The following is a 10009-nucleotide window of genomic DNA, read 5'->3' as shown; positions in this document are numbered from 1 at the left end:
AACTAATCACAAAGAAATTACCACTAAACCTTTTGGTCAACAAGTAACATTTAAATTTTTAACAGAACCAGAATTTCGTGAATTAAAGCAAATCAAAAACTACCCTGTACCTTCTTTAAATCAGAAAGAAAATCAAATAAGATTCCTACAGAATGAAATCAGATATAAATTAGTTGAACAACACCTTACTGATAAAAATCTTAGTCAACAAATTGAAAAATTCAAAGAAAAACTAGTAAAAGAAGTTTGTTCTAGCCTCCCTAGTGCCTTTTGGCACTGCAAAAAGCATATAGTAACTCTACCATATGTAAAAGAATTTAATGAAAATCAGATCCTTACAAAATCTAGACCCATTCAAATGAACCCTGAAGTAATGGAAACCTGTAAGAAAGAAATTAATGAATTACTAAGTAATAACATCATTCAAAAAAGTAAATCACCATGGTCATGTCCAGCTTTCTATGTCAATAAAAATACAGAAAAAGAAAGAGGTGTACCACGACTAGTTATTAATTACAAACCATTAAATGAAGTACTAGAATGGATCAGATACCCAATACCTAATAAAAAAGATTTAATCAACCGATTAAGCAATACTGTCATCTTTTCAAAATTTGATTTAAAAAGTGGATTTTGGCAGATCCAGTTACATCCCAATGATAGGTACAAAACAGCATTTACTACACCCTTTGGACATTACGAATGGAATGTAATGCCTTTTGGATTAAAAAATGCACCAAGTGAATTCCAAAATATCATGAATGAAATATTTAACCCATTCAGTCAATACATCCTTGTTTATATAGATGATGTTCTCATCTTTTCAAATTCTATTGATGAACATTAGAAACACTTAAATACATTTGTCAATACCATTAAAAATAATGGTTTAGTCATTTCTGCTCCTAAAATTAAATTATTCCAAACTAAAATAAGATTTTTAGGATACGATATTCATCAGTCCACCATAGTACCAATTAGTAGAGCAATTCAATTTGCTGATAAATTTTCTAATGAAATTACTGACAAAAATCAATTGCAAAGATTTTTAGGATCTTTAAATTACATAGCAGAATTCTATAAAGATCTTAGGAAAACATGTTAGCCCCTATTTGAAAGATTAAAAGACAAGCCCCCTCCTTGGTCATCTCTACACACTTCCATAGTCCAGCAAGTCAAAAAATATGTCAAGACATTACCATGTCTAGGTATTCCTACAGTCAATTCTTTTAAAGTTATCCAAACTGATGCCTCAGATATTGGTTATGGTGGCATCCTCCTCCAAAAAGTCAATCCTAGTTCCCCTGAACAAATTGTTCGCTTTCATTCTGGTCTTTGGAATAAAGCACAAAGCAATTATAGTACCATTAAAAAGGAAATTTTAGCACTAGTTTTATGTATTTCAAAATTTCAAGATGATATATTAAACCAAAAGTTTTTAGTCAAAATTGATTGTAAAAGTGCAAAATATGTTCTGGAACAAGATGTTAAGAACATAGCTAGTAAACAGATCTTTGCCAGGTGGCAGTCAATTTTAAGTATTTTTGATTTTGATATTGAATATATTAAGGGAGACCAAAATTCTATCCCTGATTTTCTTACCAGAGAATTTTTATTTAACAAATCATAATAGTATCTCATTCATCAAAAAGTACTTCTCAGCTATTTAAAGCCATTTTCCAGCAGCATTCATTATTCATCATACTTACAAACAACCCAATTTTAGTCTTACAATGACAGACAAAAGCAAGAATCCAGCTTTACCTACAAAAAATCAGCTTGCACTTCCTCCAGCAGATTGCGGCAACAGGTACCAAGTTCTTGGGCAAATCCCCAAGACCAGTTACAGTTCTGCACTTGCATACACTCCTTCCTCTAGTCACGCTATTACACCATCCACAATGGATCCCTTTTCTTCAAACCAGTCCATCCAACTAAGTCAACCTAGATTTACTTACCCAGCAAGCACTACTGAATATGTTCTCAAACCAGTTGCAACCAATTTATTTTCCATTGAACCAATCCACAAAAATATTCACAGCCCCCTTGAATTAGTCAAAGCCTTTTTTCCCCCGGGTTGGCATTTCATTCCTGCTCACCCAGATAAAACCCTTCTTTTTTACAAAGACATTCTTCTCCACCACAAGTCAATTGTAATCAAACCTATTACTGATAGAGTCAATCCAAATAAAATCATTTACCATTCCCTCTACATCCACAATATAGTCAATCTTGATGAATGGGGACACCCATCTTTGCTCAGAAATCTCCCTGGTCACCCGATTCAATATAATTACTATGATTATATTGATTCTTGGTTCAAAGTCATCCTCCATGAAAATGAATCATTTAACCACTCCTGGTTTTTCTCATTTGATCACAAATTCAAATCAGTAATTCCATCCTGGTTCTCTAGATGGTGGCACCAAAATGGCGCTATTCCTGAACTATTCCCAATTGAACTCATGGATCAAGTCAACTATTTTTCCACTTTATACCCAGTCAACCATCACACTAGTCAATTTCCTATTCTCCTACTATTCATGGCAAAATACAAGGTACCATGGATCTTCAAATGACGATACAGCATCAGTAACAAAACAGTTACTCGCCAGTATTTGGTAAAATGGTGGAGTGCATACAAGCATCAACGAATCATTGAACAAGTCAAAGAAGAATTCCCTGTCAGAGTTCCAACCCCAGTTAAAGCTCCGAGTGTTGCTACAGGTACCGAAATTGGGGGACCGAAATCGGACCGACGGCCGCCGGCGGGCCGTCTCCGGCCACCGGACGGCCGATCCGAGCCGTCCAAAAATTCTAAAAAAAAAAACCGAGGGGCCCCACGCGGGAATCAACGTCATCCGAGGTGTGTAGGGTGCTTGATCGGAGCACCCCTTTTCGTGTGTATATGTAAAATTTTACATATACACACGAAAAGGGGTGCTCCGATCAAGCACCCTACACACCTCGGATGACGTTGATTCCCGCGTGGGGCCCCTCGGTTTTTTTTTTTAGAATTTTTGGACGGCTCGGATCGGCCGTCCGGTGGCCGGAGACGGCCCGCCGGCGGCCGTCGGTCCGATTTCGGTCCCCCAATTTCGGTACCTGTAGCATTTTTGTTAAAGCTCCAGTTCCAATTACACAGGTTCACCCGAATAAACAGAAAGCAGTTCTTCCTGAACCAAGTTCACCAACGTTTTCCACCATCAGACTTGGAAGTCCAACTCCAAGTTCTCTCATACAGTCAAAAACTAAATGTTCACAGTTATTGATGTTAGCCCAACAATTAATTGCTCAAGCCAGTCAAGAAGAAGATGAATATTCATCTGAAGAGTCAGCTACAGCAACATCTTGCAAAAACCCATATGGGTCCGCTTTTCAAGATGCTCAGGACCCATTTGCATAGTGGCATCCCATATAGTCAAAGAAGTCATCCGCCAATTATTACTTTTGGCCAATCTCCACCAACTGTCAGCAGTCAATAATTGCTTTTGGCCATCTGCACCGAAAGCAGCAACAATCATCAATTATTTCTACTTTTGGTCCCACCAGCACCAAAAGCAGGACAAGTCAGTCACTTTAGTCATCATTTCTCCACCGAAAGAGGAAAAGTCACGTGATTGAATTATTTGTAATACTCAGGACCTTAGTCTATAAAAGGATCCAAGAGTAAGGTAATAGGCAGAGGCAATAAGAACCAATTACAGAGTTAATTGAATTCTTGCTCTCAAGAGTAAACTCAGAGATATTTTAAATACTCTTCTACAAAGTTATTAGAGTTCTGAATATACTCTTCTATCCCTGTTAATCGCTGAGTATCAATCTACTCCAGCTTCCTTTGTAAACCGGTAAACCATTCATGTACTGTTTTAATTCAGCAATTGAATTACAGTTCCAGTAATTACTTCTGTTCTTACTATTGTTCATATTAAGTTATTCTATACTCAACTATAGAGCTATTATATAATTGCAATATTCATCCAAATTACTATTCATTACTGTTCATTACTGTTCACAGTACTATTCACCCACGGATTTAACTATTCATAATTGACTCCTTTCAATTAAACGTACCATTCAAACTTTTAACTTTTGCTTTTACTATTCCTGATTAATTGATTGATTTCTTCAGTCACTTTTCTATAAATATCTCAGTTACCTCCTCCTTTTGGGATCACCTCCCACTCTGTATCTCTCCTCTACTCTGATAATACCCATGTTCTCCTACTGTGTCTGTGCTTCCGCCCCCTTTTGGTATCATATATATATATATATTACGGGGCAGTTCCGGGAACACTCAAAAAATACCTCATAGTTTTCAATCAAATTTTCATGATCCGAGTCGCTCAATGTGATCAGAACATGATTTTAAAAATCTTCGCGAGAAATCAGCAAAAAAATTGACAGGAAAGAGCTTGATCCGAACAGTTTCAAACAGTTTTTTATTGAACGGTTCAAATAAAAACTGCTCAAATCAAGCCATTCTGGGTCATTTTTTTGCTAATTTCTCGCGAGCACCCTTAAAATCACATTCTGCACACATTGAACGGTTCGGATCATAAAAATTTGATCGAAAACTATGAGATGTAAGATATTTTTTTAGGTGTTTTTTTGAATGTCCCTTAAACCGTTCCGATATATATATATATATATATATATATATATATATATATATATATATATATATACACACACACACACACACACACACACATACACATACATGGTTGTGCGAACCAGTGCATAGTAGCCTTCTTTAAGAATTTGTAAATGAGTGGTGCTATTTGCACCGACCATTCCATACCGACGGTATACCGACGGCCGCACGCGGCCGTCTCCGGCCACCGGAAGGCCGATTCGAGCCGTCCAAAAATTTAAAAAAAAAAAATCGAGGGGCCCTGCGTGGGAATCAATAGCATCCGATGTGTGTAGGGTGCTATACATATATACACAAAAAATAGGGTGTTTAGATCAAGCACCCTACGCACATCGGATGCTATTGATTCCCGCGTAGGGCCCCTCGGTTTTTGATACATATATACCTGAAAAATATGGTGTTTAGATCAAGCACCCTACACACATCGGATGCTGTTGATTCCCGCGTAGGGCCCCTCGTTTTTTTTTTAAAATTTTTTGGACGGCTCGGATCGGCCCTCCGATGGCCGTCGACGGCCGCGCGCGACCGTCGATACGATTTCCCTACATTTTTGGTCAGTACATATAGGATTTTCAATTGTAAAATATGTTGTCACCCATCAAGTTATGACTTCACGGGCCTTTGGCTGTTTGTTGCATTACTCCAACTTCAACACAGCTTTCAAAGCCATCGTTGTTTTGTACTCCATCGAAAATAACACTTTTAACCCTAAGTTGTGTTTTCCATTTTCCAATATTTACCCCTTCTACTTTTTAACCATAAGTTGTGTTTTCCATTTTACATTTGAAACCGAATCCTAACAAGTTACACCAGGTTACCTGATAAAGGTCTTAAACCCCAAAACGCAGTTGTATCATATGTATACTATTGGAGTACATTAATTTGGAATCCTTCAAAAAGTTAACTTGAGTTTAGCTTAAATTTATTTATTTGGAAAAATGATTTATGTTTGTTGTTGTACTCCTTTTTTAAGTTTTTGTGAAAGTACTTGACTATTTCAATTTGTCCAACCAAGGAAAAAAATGGTCTTTCTTTTTGTTTTCCTTCTATCATTAGTATCTTTTTGTTATATTTTTGTCACAAATTTTTTACCTTATTAATCATTTTATCAAGATGAATAAAAAAGTGAAAAAACGGATTGAAAAAATAAGATGACCCTTGAGGATTGAGAGCCTTAGAGGCAAATATTAATGATGACCCTTTAGGATAAATTGACCAAAGAATAAGATCTTTGCATCGGTTCAAACAGATTAAAAATTAGAACACTTAATTTTTTTAGGATGTTTATATATTGTCAAAAGACGAAATAAAAACAGGCTAAAAAAAAGGGGTCATTACCACAAAAAAAAAAAAAAAAAATAGGGGTAAGATTGAAATACACAACATTTATCTCTTATCCACCCATTCTTATCTACCCATATCAACTACTACCTAAACCAAGTATAAGCTAATCTCTTATACTTAACTAATTCCCCTTATACCATATTATCCTCTCTTCCTTATCCCACTAATCCTTATATGTTCGACAAACGGGACAGAGGTGGAGGTGGCAAGATATGGATAGATTAAGAAATCAACAAGTCTAGAACCACTCACACACTCAAATGTACAAACACTCACATCAATGTGCGGGGCTTACACATAATACACCATCAACAAAAAATCTAGAATCACACCAATAACATATCTATTTGCATAGTCACACTCATAAGTGTGAGAGCTCCACATACACTAGATGTGTATAGTGTGTATGGAGCCCACACATTTGTGTATTTGGATGCGCAAATAGGTGTGATTCTAAACTTTTTATTCTTACAAAAACGGGGTGCTTATTTTAATATGAAGAAAAAGTTGTTAGTATACTAGTATTATTGTAATATGAAGGAGTCATTCAAAAAAGAAAAAAAAGAGAAGGGAAAATGGGATAGGTAGAAATGTGAAATAAAGAATATGGGTTAAGAGTATAATTTGTAAAAGTATCAAATGCATAGTGATGTTATGTGAAATAAGAATATGGGTTAAAAGTGTAATTTGTAAAAGCTATCCAACGTGCAATGATGTTTGTCCCGAGGGCCGATTAGGGTGCCGCTATTCGCAGCCCTTTATTTTCTCCCGTAGCCTACTACATTTCGGTAAATGGTTGTTGAAAATCATAAATAACATTTCGGTAAATTACTGTTGAAAACAATATTATATTTCGGTAACTACATGTCGAAAATATGTTCAACTTTCGGTAAACAACTGCCGAATATGCATTTTCGATAAACATCTGTTGAAAAAAATATTATATTTCGATAATTGGATGCTGAAAATATATCTCAATTTCGGTAACTAACTGTCAAGTATAATTGGAAATTTTTAACGGGCTATGGAAGTAAATAGAGGGCTGAGAATAGCAGCGCTCGCCGACTATTCGTAGCCCCGTATTTTCTCCCTTAGCCCGTTAAAATTTTTCGACTAATTACAATATGACCCCTTAATACAAAATGGCCTACTTACCCTTATACCTTTACACGAAATGACCTACGTGCCCTTATTACCAAAACCCCTAAATTATGGTATTCTCTCTTCCCCCTCAAAAAACACATTCACGTGTAAAAAAAAAAAAAACACAGACCAGGGGACCTCATGTTCTTCATCTTCGGGCTTGTCCTGTTCATCTTCTTTTCTCCTCTCTCTCTCTCTCTCTCTCTAAATCATCGTTCTCTTTTATCCTCTCTCTCAAATTTTCCATTGGAGGAGGAGCATGGGCCAAATATTGTATCAATGGAAAGTTCAAGTCTTTCAATTGATCCATTTTTTGACCCACTTGTAGGTTTGGATTTTGAAATTGAATTAAATTCTATTGGCATATTGGCAACTTTATGATGATAGAAGAGAAGAAAGATACTGTGATGGACATTGTATCTTGGAAGCCACGTGAGGAGGGAAGTTTTTCCATTTACAATGGCCTCTGGTTTGTTGTTGTGGCGTCTGGATTTTGTAAATCTAGTTTTTCGAGGGTTTTTCGATGTTTCTGGTTCGAACAGAGTAAAGTAAGTAATTTTGGTAGCTAACTACTGTAAGCTATTACCATACTCAACAGTTAGTTACCAAAATTGAGATATATTTTCAACATTCAATTACCGAAATATATATTTCTTATTTTTGTTGTATGCATTTTCGACATGTAGTTACTAAAATATAATCTTGTTTTCAACATTTATTTACTGAAATGTATGTATGATTTTCGTATATAGTAGTTCGGCAGTTGTTTACCGAAGGTTGAACATATTTTCGACATTTAGTTACCGAAATATAATCTTTTTTTAACAACTATTTACCGAAATGTTATGTATGATTGTCGTATATATAGTTCGACAGTTGGTTACCGAATTTTGTACATATTTTCGACATGTTATTACCGAAAGTGATCTACTTGTTGTTATTGTATATACGGGGCAGTTTCGGGGACAAAAAAAAAACACCTCATAGTCCCGATCAAATTTTGATGATCCAAGCCGCTCAATGTGATCAGAACGTGATTTTAAGAATACCGGCGAGAAAACAACAAAAAAAATGACCAAGAAGAGCTTGATCCGAACAGTTTTTTATTGAATGGTTTAAATAAAAACTGCTCAAATCAAGCCTTTCTCGGTCATTTTTTTTTTAATTTCTCGCGAGTATCCTTAAAATCACATTCTGCATATATTGAACGGTTTGGATCATAAAAATTTAATCAGAAACTATGAGATTGAGATTTGGGGTGTTTTTTAGGTATTTTTTTGGGTGTCCCTTGAACCGCTCTGTTGTATATATACATACATGTATGTATATACTCAGAGAGAGAGAGAGAGAGAGAGAGAGAGAGAGAGAGACACCTTGAAGGTGCGGCGGCAGGAGTGACGGTGGTGGCTATGGAGGTGGGAGGCGACAATGGGGGTAGGAGACGTAAATGGGGGGTGGGGGCTTAGGGTGTGAGTTAAAGTGTAATTTTTGAGAGGGGAACAGTATAATGGGAAGATCAGGTACATTTAATGGGATATATGGAGAATTTTTTTTTTTAAATATTAGAAATGGGTTACGTGAAAAAGTGGGCTAAGGGAGAAAATATAGGGCTGTGAATAGTCGCGCCCTTGTCCCATGGGTCAGAGTACGTCAATATATACACACACACACACACACATACATACAGTTATTTTTAAATAAGGAGGTTTTTATTTTAGTTAAAATAAGAACCTTCCTATTTTTTCCATCTTTCGTTCAAATTTTGATGATCCGAGCCGTTCAATGTGTTCAAAATGTGATTTTAAAGGTATCCGCATGAAATCGGCAAAAAAATGACCAAAAAAGTCTTCATCTGAGCAGTTTTTGTTTAAACTGTTCGATAAAAAACAAACAAAAACTGCTCGGATGAAGCCCTTCCCGGTCATTTTCTTGCTAATTTCTCGCAGGTACTCTTAAAATCATGTTCTGAACACATTGAGCGGCTCGGATCAACGAAATTCTATCGGAAAAGGGAGGTCCGCATTTTATTAAATTAAGGTGGTCATTACAGGAAGTGGACTATATATATATATATATATATATATATATATATATATATATATATATATATATATATATACGAGGCGGTTCCGAGGACCCCTAAAACCGTTATGGTCCGGATTTGTGTCTTAGCCGTTGGATTGGATGGAAGAGATCCAACGGCTGTGGAAATAAAAGGTAATAAAAGGGATTTCCCCCCTCTAGCCCTATTTCGTTCTCGCCAGAGAGAGAGAGAGAGAGAGAGAAAGAGAAAAAGGAGGCGACTGTATACGAACGACCCAGGAAAAAACGATGAACGACGACTGTATACGAATGACGACCTAAGGTGTCTCCCTCTCTCTCTTTCGTTCTCTCTCTCTCTCTCTCTCTCTCTCTCTCTCTCTCTCTCTCTCTCGTTTTAGGGGCTAATTTTTGTGATTTGTACACAGAGGTGACGATATACGAGCAACCCAAGCAAAGAAGACGAACGACGACCCAAGCTAAGGTGTCTCCCTCTCTCTCTCTCATTCTCTTTCTCTCATTCTCTCATTTTCTATGATTATTGAAACCCTAATTGTGATTTTAGGGGCTAATTTCTGTTATTTGTACACAAATGCGACGATATACGAGCAAAGATATACGAAAATCCAAAGCCGAGATCAGCCCTAAGGTCTCTCTCTCATTCTCTCTCTCTCTCTCTCTCTCTCTCTCTCTCTCTCTCTCTCTCTCTCTCTCGTTCTTGTTCTCTGTAATTTTTTTGCATTTTCCCGGATATACGAACGAATGATCCTGTTTTTGCAATATGGGAAAAAAAAAAGTGGCTCGAGATGTCCTCACTGATGTTGG

Source organism: Rhododendron vialii, chromosome 3a (assembly GCF_030253575.1).
Source record: "Rhododendron vialii isolate Sample 1 chromosome 3a, ASM3025357v1".
Classification (NCBI taxonomy): domain Eukaryota; kingdom Viridiplantae; phylum Streptophyta; class Magnoliopsida; order Ericales; family Ericaceae; genus Rhododendron; species Rhododendron vialii.
This window is presented reverse-complemented; position numbering follows the sequence as displayed.